This window comes from Phoxinus phoxinus (assembly GCF_949152265.1).
Source record: "Phoxinus phoxinus genome assembly, chromosome: 5".
Lineage (NCBI taxonomy): Eukaryota > Metazoa > Chordata > Actinopteri > Cypriniformes > Leuciscidae > Phoxinus > Phoxinus phoxinus.
Genome location: NC_136880.1, coordinates 21,196,437 through 21,218,328, shown reverse-complemented (window position 1 = coordinate 21,218,328; position 21,892 = coordinate 21,196,437).

Here is a 21,892-nt window from a genome sequence, read left to right as displayed (position 1 = left end):
TCTATCTATCTATCTATCTATCTATCTATTATTATCTCTTTATCAATCAATCAATCAATCAATCAATCAATCAATCAATCAATCAATCAATCAATCAATCAATCACCAACAGATATTGTTGGAAAGAAGATTCAAACTCTCTAGCAAAATGGCATTAGAGTTGGATTATTGCATTAAACATTGATAATGTACTTTTCCATAATTGCTGTTTAGTTGAAACATTGGTTCCTCAGACGGACGGACAGACAGACAGACATACAGACAGACATACAGACATAGAAATAAAGAAAGAAAGAAAGACAGACAGATAGACAGACAGACAGACAGACAGACAGAGATATATAGACAGAGATAAATAGATAGACAGACAGACAGACAGACAGGCAGACAGACAGACAGACAGACAGACAGAGATACTGTAGATCGATAGACAGACAGACAGACAGACAGACATAGATGGGCGGACAGACAGAGATACTGTAGATCGATAGACAGACAGACAGACAGACAGACAGACAGACAGACAGATAGATAGATAGATAGATAGATAGATAAGATAGATACTGTAGATACATAGATACTGTAGATACATAGATAGATAGATAGATAGATAGATAGATAGATAGATAGATAGATAGATAGATAGATAGATAGATAGATAGATAGATAGATAGATAGATAGATATCACACTTTTAACACTATGAATGCCAAAAAATAATAGCAAATATGAGTATCAATTAATCACCCAGCCCTACTGGCTACTTAGAATTCCAAACTACCAAAACTACTAGAACAACCATAGCGGTAATTTTGACCATTCATACTTGACGTTCATATGGCCGTACTGAATGTCATTTTCGTCATGTTATATCTACATAGGAACCTTCTTTTTAAGTTTTCCAATGAAGCTTTTAATTCCTGTCATCATGTTATGACGCTATCGCCCTTAAAACAAGCACTAAAGAAAGATTGCCCCGATAGATGCTGTCTCTTTATGTGAGGAAAGTTTTGCGTAATTTTTCCCCCTCACCGCACTCACAACGTGAAAAGACATGCAAAAATGTTATAAAACGTCAAAGCTTCATACTGTTAGCCTACAGCCCTGTTTGTAAATAAGTTATGCTATGCAACGGGTACCAATAGGTGGGAAATGTAGCGGATTTATGTATCAATACATGCGTGCGGTCAAAATGACCGCTATGGCCATTCTAGGTAGAAATAGTCAGAACTGTTTTGTGATTTTAATAAAATAACAGTGTCAGAATAAAATATACACATATTTAGAAAAAGTCAGAGTCCTACAGACAAATTGATTTTATTTTAACAAAGTTATTACACTGTAAAATTTAAAACCGGTCAAAATGACCGTCTTGTGAGTTCTAGTGTTAATACATTCAGTCAAATGCTAATGAACAGACGACAAGCTCAATGCCAGCAGAGTGTTTACGAATGGCTTTTGCAGGTCCAAACCAACTTGATTCCCACAATCTTGTTTCCTGAAGCCAGCAGGCTGAACGTTTCCAAACGTATAAGACATGAGGAAAAACTCACTGGTGTTCTCTCTCATCCTCTGCCAACACCTCGGGATAGCCATCAAAGATCATCTTCCAAGGACAAGACTTGCCATGTCCGTCTCCATCAACCCCCTCCCTCTCCCACCAACACTTTTTGGATCTTCTTACTGCCTTCCTTCCCATCTCTGTTCTTTTTTTTTTTTTATCCTCTCTCAGTTTCAGGTAGGGTGGGATGTATTGAGATGAAAGGCTGGCAGGGGGGATGGGGGTGTATAAGCACTCGGAGGCAGCGGAGGAAGGTGATGTGTGGTGATAAAACGAGCCAGTGGTGCTTCTCTGTTGAATTAGGATGTCTCTATTATGTGCTTCCACCCAGGAGATGCTTAATGAGCTACCCAGCAGGATTATGGGTGGTAGCAGAAATAGGCATGATTGATTTCCCCACATTGCATAATGCATGCAGGGCAGTTAAAGCATGATTGTGCGGTATCAACATAAACCACCAGATGACAGTCTTGGGCTTCAGGACTTTTTGATATTTACGATGGCCCTGCTTGCCATGGGAAGTTTGTTGTGAACAAATTATGAAAAGTTGAAAAAAAGAAGATAAAAAAAGCAAGAAATGCAGTACGTTTTTATATTACGGTTTTGTGCAATTTCAGATTTTTTTTTAAAGGATAAAAAAAGAAAAGGAATTTAGTTTTTTTAGTTTTTCTCCAGTGTCTTTCAAAATATCTTGTTTAGTTACACAGAAGAAAGAATATCATACAGGTTTTGAATGACATAGGGTGAGTAATGATAACAGAATGTTCATTTTTTGGGGGTAAAATTTCGAATATGAAAATGATAGTAGGCTAGCCTGCATAGCCTCTGGTTGGTCAAGTAAAAGTATTAAAAGTCTTTCAATATGAACTTTTCTGAACTTGAGATGGGTATGTCAGGGGACATTACAAGCGGATAATACTGTTTAGATTTTAGTGCTCTTAGGTGCTAGTCTGTATGCAGTAGTTTGTCCTGAGTGGTCTTTCTCCACAGGAATGATTCCATTAAAAGTCTGGCTGGAGGAACATGACATCAGCTATCACTTTGCTTGCCCTGGAAGTGCACTTAAATGCAAAAGCTTTTGGAAATAGCTGTTAGTGAGACCTGTTTGGTATTCAACGCTTTTATACAGATAAAATATCAAAATTACAAACTACTCTGAAAGCAACACGAAACGACAGGGAGCCTAGCCAAAGATATTCTGAAGCATCTTTAATGCATTTGTAGATTTTTCTTTTTCGTCGAGCAGAAGTCAAAAACATTGGATAAGGTGACATTTAGGTGACCTTTTGCTTTCAAGACTTTATTCTGGAGTGTGTCCATTTGCAAAGATGATTCATCGGGATATTATTCTTTCGACTAGCCTTACCATCAAGCCTACAATGTCTTGAGGCATAAATGTACCACTACAATTACACCATTATTTACATAGATATGATTGTGGGATTTAAGGACACTGCTCATGAGGATGTCCCTGTTTCTATATTTCCTACAAAGGAGACATATTTTCTTCATTTTATAACAGTTAACATTTAAAAGACACTAGTCGAGCGAGTCAGGGGTGGGAAACGTGAAGCTTCATCTCAATTGCACAGAATTGGACTTGAATCCAGTGTGCAATCCAAACAACTTTCTTTCCCTGCGTCTGAAATCGTGCAGTCGGAGTAGGTACTACAGTTGAATTTACTATAAATGTTTTTACTGTTACTGTTTTTAATGTTTTTACTTTTACTGTTACATTATAAATGTCGGTTACACTTTATTTCGATAGTCCACTTTAGACATTCTACTAACTATAAGTAACTTTTCAACTACATGCCAACTAACTCTCATTAGATTATTTGTAGAGTGTAGTAGACTGTTAAGGTTAGGTGTTAAGTCCAAAATTCGCATCCGAAATTTCCGCACGTTAAAAAATAAATACGACCTCACATTATGTCAATTACGCTTGCACACTGCCTCCGAAACTTTAATCCGTCATAAAAAAAAATCGAAACGGGTTCGATTTTCTGCGTTTTTCGCATCCGTAACAAGCAGTTTGAATGGTGTTTGAATGGTGCTTTGACAATTAATCACGAATACGAAAAAACATATGAAAATTTCGGACTCTGGGGTTTGGGTTAGGAGAATAAGTTGACTTGTAGTTGCCAAGTTACTTATAGTCAGTAGAATGTCTGTTGGGGGACCAACAAAATAAAGTGTTAGCAAATATTAAGCAGACATTCTACTAATACTCAATTGACAGTTAGTTGAACATGTAGTTGAAAAGTTACTTATAGTTAGTAGAATGTCTAAAGTGGACTATCGAAATAAAGTGTTACCTAAATGTCTATATTGTTATATTTGATGAATTTAATACATTCTTGCCAAATAAAGTATTAAATTCTTTAAAAAAAGAAAATATTACTGAGCCCAAACTTTTGAACGGCAGTGTGTAGGCTACATCACTCACTATGTCAGTGTATCAATAAATATATATTACTGGCTTACATAACACCTTGCCATTCAGCAGTGGATGGGCTCAAAATATAGCAAATGCTACACATTTCTCATAGCAAATCTGATAGCAAAGAAAGGTTATGCTAAAAATATTCTGTTAACTCTATATAAAAGATAGAAAAACAGTGGAATATTGATGGGAATGATCTGCAAAAGCGACGTCCCTCTTTCACGCGGGCAAGGGTAACGCTGACATGTGGCAACGTTTATTCAACCATGCTTGCAATTTAGATGTCATCAGGAAAGATTGTCTAGCATTATAGCGTGGAGAAAAAAATGCTGGTGACTTAAGAAATGGAGTCAGCAAAAGGACAGACTGCATCCATCAATTTGCTATTTAAAGGGAGGGAGGAGTATGACTGCACTTTCACACTGTGAAACTCTTCCCAATGTGACTTGTGTGGCGGGGCAGAGGCGCTGGTTAATTAATCAGCCTGTGAGCGGAGCGCCAGTGTAAACACTCCTGATAACAGAAGTGTGAGCGATGAGGTCGGGGGGAGATAAACAGAGTGCGATGGGGCCCTTTGGCAAGAGCACTTCATTAAGCTGTTTTAGGCCACTCTTGCTCTGCCTGCTCCTAATGCCTGAGTTATCAGTAAATTTGCCGTGGCTATGATCTTACTCAATATTCACAGAAGAAGTAATTAGGCAGGCGAGACCAAAATAAGCCGTGATATTTGCATATTTATGCACAGAGTTACTTTAGGGTGGAGTCCGTGGCTGATGTTGTTGTTCAGAGAGCTGTTGATGGAGAAAGAGTTGTTCATGGAGGAATTGGTCAGCTTATTCTTTCTGAATTGAATATGTGATAGCTGTTTCATTTGGAATTCAGTGTCTGTTAAAATTAAATGCAAATACAAAACCAATGGTTATGAAGATGGAAGGCTTTTTATTTCCCTGGAATATTTTATTTCTTTATTTTATGCTTCATGGAAGTATCAACTTTGTCTCAGATGTATCTCTAAGAAATTCCTTAGGAGAAATGAAAGAGACTTATTGTATGAGTATACATGCAGCTATACAATTAATGCAGATCGCATTCAGTAGCTCAGATTATTAAGCCTTGAAGAATTTGTTGAGAAATGTTGGAGTTACTTTTGTTTGCAGACTTCCGAGTAAAGACATTAATGAGATATTTTCTGGCACTCTGGAGGAGACACATGCGCGGTCCAAAATCCAGGCGCCAACTGGCTTGTGGGTAAATAAAATATAGATACAAGCCAACTGGTGTGTTTCTATAAACAAAAGCAACGTAAAATATAATAACATAAATCTAGTGATATAAGTGAAGCAAGGCATACACAAATTGTCTACTAATAAACGGTCACAATTTGTTTTACCTCACAATAAACTTTTACCTCAGTGGAAAATTTACCATCAGAAGTTTTTCTGGAATTTTGTTAGTAGGATCTTTTGCCTCTGACAACTTTATAAAGTTGGAGTATGGATGTAACCCTCACCCCGCTCCGTGCGGGTCTCGGACCCAGGTCTCCGGCATGAGAGTCAGGCATTCTAACAAGGAGGCTAAAGAGCAGCCTATAGCATCTGTCGCTAGAGCGCCTATTGAGATCAGAGGAGTGAGGTTTACACGCACAGCGACTACTAGCTGGCCTCCGTTACATGGAGACCCAGAAATGTACCATTTACTGACCCTCAAGTTGTTTCAAACCTATATGACTCCTCTTCTGTGGAACAAATGTTTTTTTTATTTTTTTATCTTGTTTGGACCTAGACATTGCTACCATTTACTGACCCTCAAGTTGTTTCAAACCTACATGACTCCTTTTCTGTGGAACAAAAAAATTGTGTTTGATCTTGTTTGGACCCAGACATTCCTCAAAATAACTTGGAACAACATTAGAGTGAGTAACTGATAACTATTCAATCATTTAATCTCATTGCTGACTAGCAGAAACAGATGAGACATTCATGAGATCTCATTTGCATGATTTTATCTTGCCACCTACAGTATCTCGAAGTTTCAAAGTAAATGGAAGTGAAACTGCTAGTTACACAAATACCATGGTTCATGATGGACCCATTATACCAGCATTCCTAAAAGCGTGGCAGTCCATTATTACACTCTCATCTGTGCCCCACATTAATATCAGGCTGGTTTTAAGGGACCAAAGACCTCAGAGGCTAACAACCAACAGCAACCAGTGATGGCTCTGTCCTTATGCCTGTGAGTTTGAACAACCCAAAAGCAGGGCTGAGGGACAAGGCCAAGCCATGGCTCTCCTGTGACCAGGCCCTACTGCTCCTGGTGGTTTGGCTGGCCCGCGCTCTGCACTGTCTGCTCCTTCCTGACAGATGGCAGGACTAACCAAGCGTGATGCTCCACTGGTGGCACACTGTGTATTTATAGAGTCAGACCAGGGCATGGAATTTTTTTTTGAAGTGCTCATGGATATTGATGGTGGTGAGAGCTACACAAAATGTGAAGATATGTGAGATAAAATGAAGGACAGCAGGATTTGACCCACTCTACATGCAAGATTGAGCCAATTGACCTCATTTTATTATGCGAATGTATCAATGCTCCGTGCACTCTGATGTATCTCAAACTGGGAGGCAGCAGAAGTCTAGGCAATATTTCTTAGAGTGAGAATGAGCAGTGAGAGATCAGTCCGCTAAATGGCTACATAGTGGATCTTAATGATATGTCTACCTGCAGGAGGAGTCCAGTAAACATCTGTCAGATTAGGGAAGGCCTTGTTATCAGTATTAATGCCTTAATTAGTTTGTTTAGAATGAAGTCTGGTGATTTTCATCATGTACCATGGCATTTTATTTCAGGTCCCTTTGGTATATTTGATGTATGCATATTTGATTGTATTTCATCAACAGGGTTTTATTTTTATTTAAAAAAAAATTTGGGGTTTGATATATGCATTAAACAAGACATGCATGAAGAAAAAAAATGGGAAGTTAACTTAAGAAGCTTAAGTTCATCTAAATGTTATCCTCCCTTAATATACAGTAAATTTATTAAGTGCAATTAAATGTACTGTACAAGTAAATGACTCAAATTATGTAAACTCAGGGGTGTCTAAACTCGGTCCTGGAGGGCCAGTGTCCTGCAGGGTTTAGCTCCAACCTGCCTCAACACAGTTTCTAGTATGCCGAGTAAGACCTTGATTCTCTGGTTCTGGTGTGTTTAATTTGGGTTGGAATCTGCAGGGCAGTGGCTCCCCAGGAGGAGGATTGAGCACCCCTCTGTTAAAGCAATAGCACTTCAAAAGAAAAATTCTCTCATCATTTACTCACCCAAGTTGTTTCAAACCTGTATGAATTTCTTTCTTCTGCTGAAAACAAAGGAAGATATTTTTAAGAAGTTCGGTAACCAGACAGTTGATGGACCCCACTGACTTCCATAGTAGGAAAAAAAAATAGGCCTACTATGGAAGTCTATGGGGTGTTTTCATTGAATTTACACAGTTTTGTACAGCATGTATCACTAGCTTGTGGTGTTTCAAGCTTAGTTTCTCCCATCACTAGTAATGACAACCCAATACCCAGAGGGCATTATGGGATTTACCTCTCATCTCGACAAATTACTTGAAAGCAAGCAGAGTCGTCTACCTTATATTTTATGATGCTTTGCATATGCCAGCTGGTGCACAAGAGAGTACTGACATTTTTTTCCCCATTTCAAGCACTATTTACAAGAAACCTTTTGAAAATGTTGATATTTTATGTACACATTGATCCATACACGCCATTACAAATCTCTAAACAGTTCAGCACAGGCCTCCATGGGCATCAGCTGTAGTACCATCATCAGCCTACAAATTCAGGCATTTACTTCCTGCTGGCAGGCTGAATGGCTGTTGGTTTGTTTTATTGGGGTCATGAAGGTTATGTTGCTTGAAGCTGTTTCTGTACAGTGGATTGCCTGCTCACAGTGTGCTGTGCTGAAATGAGAACACGTGTGGTTGACGCTGCTGTAAATCCTTATTTTTGTATTTTTTTGGCCCAGCACTTTTTTCAGATACTTCATAAGACTAACATGTACAATAATAGATGTAAAAAAAAAACCTGCTGTATGTTAAAGGCACACTTTGTAATTTTTCACCACTAGATGTAATTTATTCAAAACAAAGGCGTAGCTTAATGACGCCTCGATTTCGTGGAATCATAGGAGATATTGTTTACACCTCTACAGCCGGTGGAGAATATGACGGCACTCGGGCTGAAATCATATTCATGGATGACCATAATGTATTCAATATTTATTAACGTTACGAAAGCCGTGCTAACTGTGTTGAGCTGTATAACAATGATTAGTTTTCTGTCGATGAATGCATCCAAACAGTTGTCTCCCTAATAAAACACATAATATTTTAAACACATTTGGTGTTTACTTGGTTTCTACAAAATAAAACCGGAAATCGAGGTTAACGCGGGTATGATGTCATTGATGGGCGACGTGGTCATGGTCCGTGTCCTGGTTAACCCTTTCGCACGTACAATCACACCGGTGTGATCAGTCTTGGCTGGTCCCTGGAGCGTACGATCACACCGGTGTGATTAGAACGGTCAGCGCATCACGTGATCAACTGCTAAATTCAAATGTGCTTTCGCGCGTTGGCTGGCGCTGAGCCAGAGATGGATGTGCTCGCGCTTGTCATATATCACAACTATTCAGTGTTTTCCACCACATAATGTTTATTTTAGGTTTCAGGCATTTAAAATCACATAAGTACTAGCAAACCAATGAATTTGAGTTTGTAAAATACACACAGATGTCTATGGAAGCGCCAATAATAATCCTTTCCATTATAATAAGACGACATGTTTTATTCATATCAGATACACAATGTGTAAGTAGCTTTACATTTTACCCTATTCTTCTCCCAGTTAACCTGCCACTTACTTTCATGTATTTCGTGAGAAGTGGAGGAATTGACGTGTTGTAAATCCAGCACAAACTAACATGGCGCTGCCCATCGCACATACAGCTCAACTAACGCGATCGTTATAAAAGTGTTTAAACAACCAAACACATCCACATGCACATATTTGACAATCGGAATATCTGTGTTTCATGCTATATCTAACATATTTTTGAATATTTCGAATCAAAAAGAGAAAATTACATAAAAGCAGATCATCATTCATTCAGCTCTGTGTTGTGTTTGCGCTGTGTCACGTGACAAGTAATGACGCGTCACCATGGAAACGATAAAGTGACAGGTTCTAAATAACGGTCGCCTTGAAAAACTCACGCTGGGGGGTCAGTTAGAATATTTTAAACTTACGTGTGAAAGGGTTAAAACTGCTTATTTCTCTGGATTTGAACATTCTTAGAAACATTTGGGATAATGGAAGTACACAAATCAACAAAATATATAACATTGTTCTAGTGGTTTTTGGATATTTTATTCCAAAAAGCTTACATATTGTGCCTTTAAATGGATACTTCACCGATTAATAATAAAAATAATAATTTGTTACATTTATATAGCGCTTTTTCTGAGACCTCAAAGCGCTTTACATAGAAGGGGGAATCTCCTCAACCACCACCAATGTGCAGCATCCACTTGGATGATGCGACGGCAGCCATATTGCGCCAGAACGCCCACCACACACCAGCTTTTTGGTGGAGAGGAGACAGTGATGAAGCCAATCAGTATATGGGGATGATTAGGAGACCATAATGGACAGAGGCCACTGGGCATATTTTGGCCAGGATGCCGGGGTTACACCCCTACTCTTTTTCGAAGGACATCCTGGGATTTTTAATGACCACAGAGAGTCAGGGCCTCGGTTTAACGTCTCATCCAAATGATGGCGCTCTTTGGCAGTATAGTGTCCCCGTCACTATACTGGGGTGTTAGGACCCACACAGACCACAGGGTGAGCGCCCCCTGCTGGCCTCACTAACACCTCTACCAGCAGCAACCTGTATTTCCCAGGAGTCTCCCATCCAGGTACTAACCAGGCTCAGCCCTGCTTAGCTTCAGTGGGCAAACGGTCTTGGGCTACAGGGTGATATGGCTGCTGGTTAATGATTAGCATTAAGCTTTGTATCAGTTGCATTGCTGATACAAGCAATACAAGCATTGCTGATACATTCTTAGCATTGCTAAGAAAATTCCTGTGTTTTCGTTTTGGTCGGGATCCGTGTGAAGCAGAATGCATGACCTGCAAAGCTGGCACGTACATGTCAGTGTCAAATAATAATGTAAACATAATGAATGGCGTCTGTAGAAAGCAAAAGCCGAATCCCGGACGGACACCCCGGGCGATCCTGAAATCCTCCAATGCCTTTCTTTTTTTCAACCAGGCTTTTTCAGCCCCTCCTGGCCTCTTCCTCCCATCCATGCTCCCTGACGCGTACCGTTACGGTAGGGCCGGCCCAGCTATCGGGATTCGGTACCTGAGAAAACGTTTTGGAAAAGACGCGCTATGGACCCAACCAACTCTATGGGAAGGGAGGGACTGGAGAACTGCCTCACATGGTACAACCCATGCAGAGGCTGCGCGCTGCGGTGTCCGAATGCAGAACGTGTGTAGTCTAATGTAACAAACGTGAAAAATTAAAAAAAAATAAAAATACAAAAATACTTTCTGCAGCAGCTGCTCCTCTTGTTCCTCCCTCATCCGCATAAATAAACACAAAAACAATCCAAACGGGAAACAACAGTTTACAATAAAGATGTAAAGACTACGACAGAAAGACAAAGACTGAAACACATGGCTGTATTTATACACAGGCTAACATGAGGATAACAAGGAACAGGTGTAAGTAATACGTTGTCATGGGAACAAACAGGCCATCTATGGAAACAAAGGCTAACAGGAACTAAAACCTCAGCAAATGAAACCACAAATAGTCTCAATATCTATTTTTAAATATTATTTAAACGTTTTAAGCCTCAGTGTTTTAATGGTATTTAAGATGGAAGACTGGCAAAACCTTCTAGGTAGACAATTTGAGTTGAGCAAGACAAAAATTGTTGTACGTACAGGAGATTCTTTAAAAGTGTTAACCCTTCTCTAAGTCGTTTTGTAAATCACAAACTTGTACAGACTCATAACCCAAACTTCAAAGGAAACATACAGCTTATCTCACTGCTTTATTCTTATGTCTGAGAGCATGAATGTTAATATCAAACTGCTTTATGTTTTATCCATTTATATGGGGCAACAGAAAATAATATTGATACAGATATCAGTAAACAGAATGTTAATAATGAGATACACCTTTTTTATTGCTATTGTTAAGCATTCTAATGACCAAGTTCATTAGCCCGTAACATACTGTGTACACATCAACAGTTCAACCAATAGTTGGATAGAAAACTTGAAAAATCAGATCCAATTATTTTCAAGATTATTAAAGATACCAAAAAAAAATACATTTATCACCGTGTATACACAACTGTCTTTCTTTTTCTGGGTAAATATTATATATACCAATTATCTCTGATAATATCTTCATGACAGTTCATTATTATGTGCATGTTAAGTATTCAGAGCCTATAAGCATACTGCACCTGTCTAGTTAGTCTAAATCCCAGCTGCCTCCCTGTCAGATAAGCGGTTTTGTTTTTTGTTGTAAAGACAGAGCTTGTGAGATTGCCCCCGCTGTCACATGTTGCTCTTCCATAATGCATCAGTCAATCTGTTTTTTTATCAGCAAAGAAAACACATGTTCAATCCCTAGTCGGTTCAGGGGACTTAACAATCTTTTATTAGTTGTATATTATGCTTGGAATAATACGTTTGTTTTCTCCCCACTAAATTTTTCATAGATGGAACAATGTGTGATATATTTTTATCCCTCATGCATTTTTCAGTACTCTTCAGTGTGTTGGCTGAAAATCCACAAGGAACTGAAGTATTGTTTTAGGTACTACTCTAGTGCTTCACCATCTTGAACTTTTTAATAGATCTCAATCCCTATTTCTGTCAGCCTTCCCTCAGAAAACCAACAAAAATCATGAAACATCAGGTCCAGTGTGAGGGTGTTTCAGGCCAGTTGACTAAACAGTCAATTTCCATTTCCTTACAGTGCTGTGTTGCTGCTGAAAATTTCATATTTGTTGATTCTGTGTACACCAATTTTACATCAATGTTGCAAATTTAGCTAAGATAATGTTATCTAGCTGGCTAACATCCGATGAGGCTTTGTCTACTTTGGAAAATGCATCAATAAGAATGAGTGGGAAACTACAATCCAATCAGCAATGTTTTGTACTGTATGCAATAGATAAAAAAAACTAAAACAAAACAATGATGATAATGGGCCAAAAATTAAATCGATGGCAAGGAAAATAGAATGACCGAATGGGTTTTGTTGAGCCCTGAACATGGAAAAATATCACAAATCAACAGTGTCTGCTGGTAGATCAGGCCAGATAAGTGTACTTGCCCTCGTGTAGAGATCATTACACACAGACAGACAAATAAATAAAAAGTGTCAGAATTGTATTGTTGTGTTCTTTATATTGATTTTCATTAAGCATTTTTACTAGGTTTTAAAGCTAGAAATCATTTAGAGTTCTAAAAAAACATATTGTCAATCACAACCCATCCCTCCATCACACCAAACCCACCTTTTATTTTTAATCTATGTACATATTAACAAACTTTCATTAGTTAAATAGTCAAGTGTGGAAACTTGGAGCTTGAGCTGTCATTAGGGCAAGTGACTATCCAGTCAACATGCTCAAAACTCTTTCAGACTGGCTCTTGAGGCTAGCCTGGGAAAACCCAGACCACTTCCGGCAAATTTATATTTGCTCTGCAAGTGGGTCTGGCAAAGAGCCCATTGAAACCCATTTCCAATCCGTCGAAATCGCGGCACCAATCAGAAACGTTGGGGCGGGCTTTACACGATGACGACAGAGCAGCGACGGTGACGCAGATTTTGTACATTACAAAGATGGATGCCGCCGTGGAACATCACTCATTCGAATCAGCTATCGCGTCTGGTTCAAGCGATTTAAAATGGTCATTTTCATTAAAACCCGAGCAAAAAACAGCACTCGAAGCCTTCATATCTAAAAAAGAGGTGTTTGCTGTCTTACCAACTGGATTCGGAAAAAGTCTGATATACCAGCTTGCCCCGTTGGTGGCTAAACGAATGGGCTCTGCATACGTCATGTCCTTCATCGCTCTGATTGGTTTTAGATCTATCCAATTGCGCCCAGAGCCATTTGAGCGACGTCCGTTGGTGACGCCCCTGTGGAAATGAATTCTCTATGGAGCTTTGCCAGACCCTAACTCAGTTACAACTGAGAGTGGTCTGGGTTTTCCCAGGCTATCTTGAGGCAGGCTATCCATTTTTTTTAGCTCTGAAATATTCAGTCATCCTTTGTGAGTTTGGATTATCAAAGAGTAATAGTATAAGACAAACTCTTTGAAGCGTGTCCTTTAAAGAGCCTGGACATAGCAAGGTTGAGGGCACATACATGAGTAATGAAACCAAGGTCAAAGGTCAGGTTTCTGTGGAGTAAATGCCAGCTCCACAACTGCTCTGCTCTGAAACACCCATAGAACAATGGAGGAAATCTCTCTGATGCATTTTTATTGACGGCATTGCTTCTTATATAGGTCCGTCATGATCTTACAATGGAAAACCAGGTAGCCTACTATTTTTATACCACATAGGCAACTGTTGGCTTCCATTCTGCACTCCAAAGCAATTGTCCTTGAGTAGCAGTGATTTAATGGCATATTGTTCCTGTTGGTTTCAGTAAAACGGGTGAGTAATTGTCTCATGCAGTAATACTCCACTGGTTTTTAGCAGACCAGCTGAGATTTGTTCATGTGAAATTTTTAGGCTATTTTGGCTGAGGTGCTTTTCACTAGGATGTAATAAGGTGTAAGGGTGACATAGGTCAAAGCTAATAAGCTTTGAACATGCTGTTTGGCTGCCCTTTTCAGCATAGTAGGGAGTGATCCTAATGACTTCTGTTCTGCTTTGATTGACAGTATCACTGTAGGTGCAAAGTAAAAGACTTGTTACTGTAGATATAATGTAGAGGGAAAGTGTCTACCTCCTTTCAGCTTCATTCTTTACTGGATATCTGTGGGATTCTGAGGGGCTTCATATATTGCAAACTAAGAAAAAGCAAAACCCTAATTGGAGAACTATTCATGCAAATGCAAGGAAATTGAGTCTTCAACAAGCACTTTTGCAGTCTCTCATTTTCTCGAGTCATACACCTCCTGTATTTCTTACGGAAGCAGCTATTGATGCCACTTTGTGAACAGTATAGGCATATTAGGGGCCATTTTTGCTGTTGTGGGATGTGCAGCGAGGCAGGAAATTAAAAAGGGGAGTGACAGCAGATTTAGCACGTCAACGCTAATAAGCCTTGTTTGTGAAGACAGGAGAGCACACACGTCAATTTCACGCTTAAGATTTAGATTGTTACTGTTACCTGGACCTGTTTAGCACTTTCCAAATGCTTAACGCATGTTTGAAGTTCAAGGTGCTGAAAGCAATCATGGATTGAGAAAAAAAACACATCGAATGCACTGCTCACTGAAGTCAAATAATCACGCTTTGGAATTAACATGTGAAGTCAAGTCTATTTTATTCGTATAGCACTTTTCACAATATATATTGTTTCAAAGCCCAGTGAGCAAAGACTGTGGCATGGACAAAAACAGCATAAGATGTTTAGGTTTAGGTGGTAAGGATAATGATTAATTTATAGTGTGGGGAATCCATCCTAAAAGGATTGGCAAGACACAGGCAGTGGGCAGTGAAGCATTTTTCACTGTCTGGCTGGTAAACGCTGTAGTTGGCAGTAGAAGTTGCGCAGGAACGCCTCACTATGTGAGATGTGCAATAAAACGAACGATTAGCTGTGTACGAGTGATTGTTATATAATATACAACCCCAAATCCAGAAAAGTTGGGACATTTTGGGTCCCAACTTGTGGATTTGGGTTTGTAATCATGTCTTGAATACACAGCCAGTTTTTGATAAAAGCATGTCAAATGAAAATACATAAATATTTTATCAGCCTTTATTTATTGACAAATGTTGTTCCATCATTTGAAGCCTGGCTAATGAGCTACTATTTATTGACCTTACATGTAACGCTTCTGTTGATCTGTGCAAATGCTGATAGTTTCTTTGAGATATGCTGTGTTCAGTGATGTTGTAAACTACAACTATTAAAAACTACTTTATTTATTGAAATAAAGCGGAATTACTGTAAAATATGTTTAAGTTGAAGTATTAAAATGACTAAAACTGATAAAATAATAAAGCTAAATTAAAAATTTATACAAAAATAAACAAGACAAAATCAAATAAAATGACTAAACCTAACATTGAACTCTGTTGTTAGTTTGCCTCTGTGAATTCACAATTGTCGCCAGCCTTGATCAAAAGCATATCTGACTTTGTCTTGACCATTAAGATATACATTGAGTGGACTTGAGAGTGGGAAATAGTATTACAGGGACCATTTTAAATAAAAGCATTGTACCATTGAGCTGAATCTGCAGGTACGGCACCCAGAGCATGACTAGCAGCACGAAAATGGGTCACGCTGAACAGCTAAAGCGACTGCTGTGATATTCCAAAGTCATTTGTACAGAATTGAATTCCTAATAGCGTCGAATGAAAACAGAACTCTGAATATGTTCTGCTCCCTTTCTGCCATTATAGCAGGAGAGGAAGGCAAGAGGGGGAAAGCAAAAGCATGGTTTATGGAAATCAGGGCGGCTGAAATAAGACGGAAATCATTTATTGTGGCTTTATGAAACTTTATGGCTCGGTGATAAGTCTCTCAGGCTTCTGAGATGATATCGCTGGGACTCCATGATGAAAGGAGAACGATTGCCGCCCTTTACATTGTGCATCTTATTCTCAAACAAAGCAGCAGAATAATGTGCCGCCTTTGCTGAGATTCTCCGAAAGTTATCGAGCACTTCTAAGCATTTCAACTGCACCTTGCTCACACCATCTGCCATTGATTTAAGGGTAAGAATCCTCATTAAGCTGCAAATCCACAGCATCTGATAAGGTTAAGTTCTTAATCTTGTATCAGCGCTCTGAAAATAACACTGTTATTAAAACGCTTAGACAATAATTGCGTTCGATATTTGTAGGATGAAACTGACGGATCATACGAATCTATGAACATTCAATGTCAAGGGATCATACATTCTTAGCTTCTATTTTACAAAGCAACACTTAACAAAAAAAAATCAGGATTGTTGCTACTTGTCTTAAAGGTGCCAACACACATTTTATTTTCTCCTCCAAGATATTAGTCATTTCATTTCTGATCACTTCAAAGGTTTAATTTGCACCACTATGTATTTTTGATATATATATAGGCCTATTTTTTTTTTTTTTTTTTTTCGTTTGTTGTGCAGAATAAAAGTTATAAAAATATAGTGAAGGAAAAAAAGATTTATTCTCTTGGAAAAAAAAGACAAGCATGGTGTGGTCAAAGCTACATGCCTATGACAAGATCAACCATTTACTAAACTGACTTTTCATGCTTTTCTTTTTTCTTGTATGTGGATTCTGATGAAAATGATACAGTCTTAATTGTGTATTTATTTGCTACATGTTTCAACTGTCAAAACGTTACTGGCTGTTCTCTGGTCAGCAATATGCAGGAAAAGAGTGCGGAAATGTATTTCTGGAATGTCGGAACATAAGGCGGGTCAGAGGATTTATGATATCTTACCTGACAGCTTGTTCTGAGCCTGTAAACTATAGACTGGTTAGCGCTTTAAGTTACAGTATTTAATGGTTTCAAGCAAGTCTTATCCAATCAGATTTTTAAGTCTAAACTATGAAAAGGCGTTTTTCACCAAAAAGTGATCAAGGCTGCTTATGCTCGGGTGAACGCTTGCTGGTAAGTACTAAGGCAGCTGTATTGACACAGCATTCATTTTGCTGTCTAGACGTGTTCAATGACTTTCAACACACTCTGTTTGAATCTTTTTGTCGAAAGCAGACCTCATTGTCGTTTCACCTGTCCTGTTACAAACCACATTCATAAAAGACGAAATTCAATATGACTGTTTTGTTGCTCTGGAAGCCACATAAGCACATGAAGCTTTTTCCAATTTCCAGTCATTAATTCCCTTATGGTTTGGGTATTTCTTCAGTTGTGGACTTTTGCACTTTTGCATTCCCTTTCTACTTTAATTTGTCCTCTTACAATATCAAATAGCGTGTGTACATAAATAATTTCTTTTTATGAAAGTAATAGCAAGAATGAGTCGTAAAACCTGAAAATGAGCATTTTAGTACTTCCGGTTCCATTGTCCAAAAGTCTGTTTGTTTTTTTTAAATGTGTTTTTTTTTTTTTATGCCTGAAATAAGGGCTGTGGTTTACACAAAAATCGGGATATTTTTTACGTTTTAATAAATTAGTAATACCCCACTCGTTTTTATTGATTTTTTTTAATATATAAATGCTTTTGTGTATTGAAAAAATAATGTTTCAAATGGCATTACAGAAATTGCCTGGAACATTTAACACCATTATGCCAAACAGGTCCACTTTCACAGCCTCGTTGTATTTATACTTGCAAACTACTCTAAGGTAAACTTACCAGCTTCAAGATTGAAACCGTTGTCAGAAGCTGATGCAACCGCTGTGTATTTCTTTTATATTATCACTTTAGCTTTTTACTTCAGGTGATTGTAGGCTTCAAAATGCATTAAAGTTGTGTTCATTTGTGAAGATTACCGTATCTTGATGAACTATGCTTAAGAATCATAAAGATTTGTTTGTCTCAGAGCTTTTCTGCAATAATAAAAAAAATTGAAAAAATCCTATTGGGATTTTGTTGAGGGATCCGGTGATGCTAATATATGGGTTGCCCTATAAAAAAAATACACAATTTCTGCATTTCCAGTGCCATATATATGCCTTACAGTTATAATTGAGATGTTCTCAGCTCTGAATATTATTTTATTCAATGTGTCTGGATAGAGGAAGTGTGGTGAACCCAATCTGGTGCCTGTATATGGCCTTTGTACATTTTTGGCATGTGGCTTGAGTAATGGGGACATTGGACAGATACGGGTCTGCGAGTCAAAACATTATTATTAGTTATTAGTATTAGTACTAAAAGCAAAGCGCCTTGGCTGCCCTGAAGTTTTTAGGTTTGAGGCAGCAGGGGGTGGGAAGCTTTTCTCATGAGATATTAGAGCTACAGTGGCCCTGAAAACCCAAAATAATGAATGTGTTCATGGTCCACTGGGGAAAAATAGGCCATGAACCTTACTCTTTTGAGCAAGTTAAAAATGTCTTGCACATTTCTGAGTTGTTTGTATTTGTGCAGCCTCAGCAAGGACCTTTTCCACCGCTCTTGTCACTTTTCCCTGGACGGAATCATGGTCATTGTTTAAGGTGAGCTTTTTTTTCCTCTTTTTTTTTGAAGATGTACAGTAAGCGAATGTAATGGAAGTGGATAGTGACCCAGCTCAGCACTAAACAACCATCAGCTGTGCTATAAAACCCACTGAGTGTGACTGTGTGACCTGTGTTTCATGGTCCATTGAACATGACAGACATTGCTTGATGGGACACAGCATTTAAACCAAAGAAGGGACTTTGCCATCTAGACATTTTGCATCTGTAGCTGAAAAAAAAGAGAAAGAAACAAACCCGGCCTCCAGGCAATTAACAGCAGTTTAACTGTGAATCCATTGACACCCATTATCTAGTATCCAGGAAACAAACAGCTCGCTGCTTATGTCACTGGTACAAAAGGCTCACCGGAGATGAATCCAGCTTTAAAGGTTTTCTGATGTTTGAGATGTACTGATGACCTTAGAGCAGCCGTGACACAATTCTCAATGCAGTTTAGGATCACCATGGAGTCATCAGCATTATATGGCAACCACATAATGTCCACGAGATTGTCATCTCTAATCAGGACATGAAATGTGGTCATTACATGTGTGTGGGAAAGAGGAAGACGATTGCACCCGGAGATAAGGTCAGCTGTTAAATGTTATCGTAGGCCACAGGAGAAAGCACTGCGGAACTAGAAAAGACAGGTGAAGTTGTAAAATGGCTCCATAAATGCCAGTTTTTGTGAAGCAGAGAGAAAAGACTGGAATCGTATTGTGTGTGGTTGCAGATCTTGCTCTTTTCCAGATCCTTGTGAGCTGCGAGCAGCATTTTAAGAAAAAATAGACACATTCTCAAGGACTATTCCAAAGGTTAGACAAATAAGACAGCATCATATTTATCCTTCACAGATAAAACAATCCCAGAATCAGTGAAAATACAAATCCAATATGGCAGACAAGGTGACAGAATCATTTCAGTGTTGTTAAATATTGTTGAATTTACCCAATAATTGTGCATGCTGCGTATTTTTATGCTTAAAATATTATTTTAGCTTAGCAACATGCCAAGAGTCCGTCCAGAATGTTTTTTTCTTCTTTAATTATTGCAGCCAAACATTACTTTTTCGGCATGTTTTTTTCATCAAATATTATAGGCTCATCGAAAATAAGTGCCTCTACCTACATTTTTGTAAAACTCAAAACACATACCTACTGTATACATTCAATTCACTGCCGTTTCCATCTGAAATAAACACAGATGACAGTAAAACATCAATAACTTTTGTGCCTTTTTACACAAATTATGATTACAGAGGTAGATTATTGATTAAGACTAATATTTGCTTGGTTCCTTGCACAATGCTATGTTATGACATCAAAACATTTCCATAGTGTAAATGAATACATTTTGACGACTGCATCACATAATCAGATCCAAATATATATGGCTTTTCTAATGTAGTAAACTTGCTCATTAGCTCACCTGGTGCAGCGTTGCACTGCAGAGCTCTCGGGTAAGAGGACTCATCCTCCAGCCAGAGGTTAGCATCATAATTCTGGTCAAAAGTACAGTCTTGGATTGCTTTGCCCCCATGCTCTTGAACATGAGGTGAAGTCGTACTATTTACCGAAGTTAAATTTTGCCCCCATGCTCTTGAACAGCGTTAAGATGCTGTGGAGGCCTTCCACCACCTGGATCACCTTAGTGGATCACTCTAATAAGCAGCGGTCAAATTGCTCCTATAAATCAAAGACTTGGCACCTCTGCCCTCCTTTCTGAAGAGCTGTACAGTAATCGTACAAGAAGCGAAGATAAATTGTTATTACAGCACCGCGGTACAATAATAACCCAGCAGAGCTGGTCTCCTTAAGTGAAAAGAGAGCAGAAGAGGAAGAAGAAAATCAATTTTTATAATCACAAGTGTAGTAGAGGAGGAAAGGGCAACATGAAAGGATTCTGTTCTCTTTGGTCATTTCTCTTGATGAGGCTGAGCACGGCCCTGTGGTCTAGGAAGGGCAAGAACGAAACATATGGGAGAACCTGTCATAACGCCGGTGCTAATTCTCATTTGGATGAAGGCAAAACAGGTGAGCTGCTTTAACGTTTCCATTTAACACGCGTTTACTGGTACCTGGAGTCATTTCATTAGCAAACCCAATTTTCATCTGACTCATTGACCTGGATGATAAAACAATGCTTGTGGAGACAAATCCAAACAGACTGGAATTCATTGCTGCAAATTAGTACTGTGCTCAGCTCTTTTCTTTTTGTTTGGGCTCCTGGTAAAACGTCTACACAGGTGTCATACTTTGCAGAGCCAGAGTCCTAATCAGCAGCCTTGGGAGATGCCTGCCGGAGGAGTCAGGTAGGCATTAATTACAGGCTGTCAGCACACAGAATGGAAGCACTGAAGTTGGGTGCAGTGTTGTATGACTGTATCAACTTATCAGTGCCAGGGAGAGAAAGCAGCCTGACTGCCAGGAGAAGAAAACAGAAAACAGTCTCTCTCTCTCTCTCTCTCTCTCTCTCTCTCTCTCTCTCTCTCTCTCTCTCTCTCTCTCTCTCTCTCTCTCTCTTTTTTTACCTCAGGTTGAGCCAGTTATTTTTCAAGGTTCCATCAATAGCACAAAATCTATTATTTAAATTTAATAGCAAGTTACTTTCACCATGCAATAGTGTACAGAATACTAATTTTGGTCAATGTTTAATGGTCATTAAATCAGAGAGATGTCAAATTTTCCAGCTATATTCATCTAAAAAGGTCTGCATGCCATTTTTAACAGCCCTTGCTTGGAATGTCAAATATTGTTCCAACTCTCAAGTTTTTTTTTTTTTTTTTTTTTTTTTTTTATGTGTGTGATCTGAATCTGATGCAGAGTTGTATTAATGGAGCATCAATATTGGGAAAACTGCAGAGGAAGCATTTTTATAATAGATATGTAAAGTCTGAAATCGCTGTCAGTTTACAGTCATAACATTACAGTCCTGTACATGAGGTGAAGCCGTATTAAGTAAAATTTTCATCATGTTTCATCATTTTCTGGGTTAAGTAGTCCAGTGTCCATTTCGATGTGTCGTGTCCGTTCCGGTGTCCATGTCGATGTGTCGTGTCCGTTCCGGTGTCCATGTCGATGTGTCGTGTCCGTTCCGGTGTCCATGTCGGTGTGTCGTGTCCGTTCCGGTGTCCATGTCGGTGTGTCGTGTCCGTTCCGGTGTCCATGTCGGTGTGTCGCGTCCGTTCCGGTGTCCATGTCGGTGTGTCGTGTCCGTTCCGGTGTCCATGTCGGTGTGTCGTGTCCGTTCCGGTGTCCATGTCGGTGTGTCGTGTCCGTTCCGGTGTCCATGTCGGTGTGTCGTGTCCGTTCCGGTGTCCATGTCGGTGTGTCGCGTCCGTTCCGGTGTCCATGTCGGTGTGTCGTGTCCGTTCCGGTGTCCATGTCGGTGTGTCGTGTCCGTTCCGGTGTCCATGTCGGTGTGTCGCGTCCGTTCCGGTGTCCATGTCGATGTGTTGTGTCCATTCCGGTGTCCAT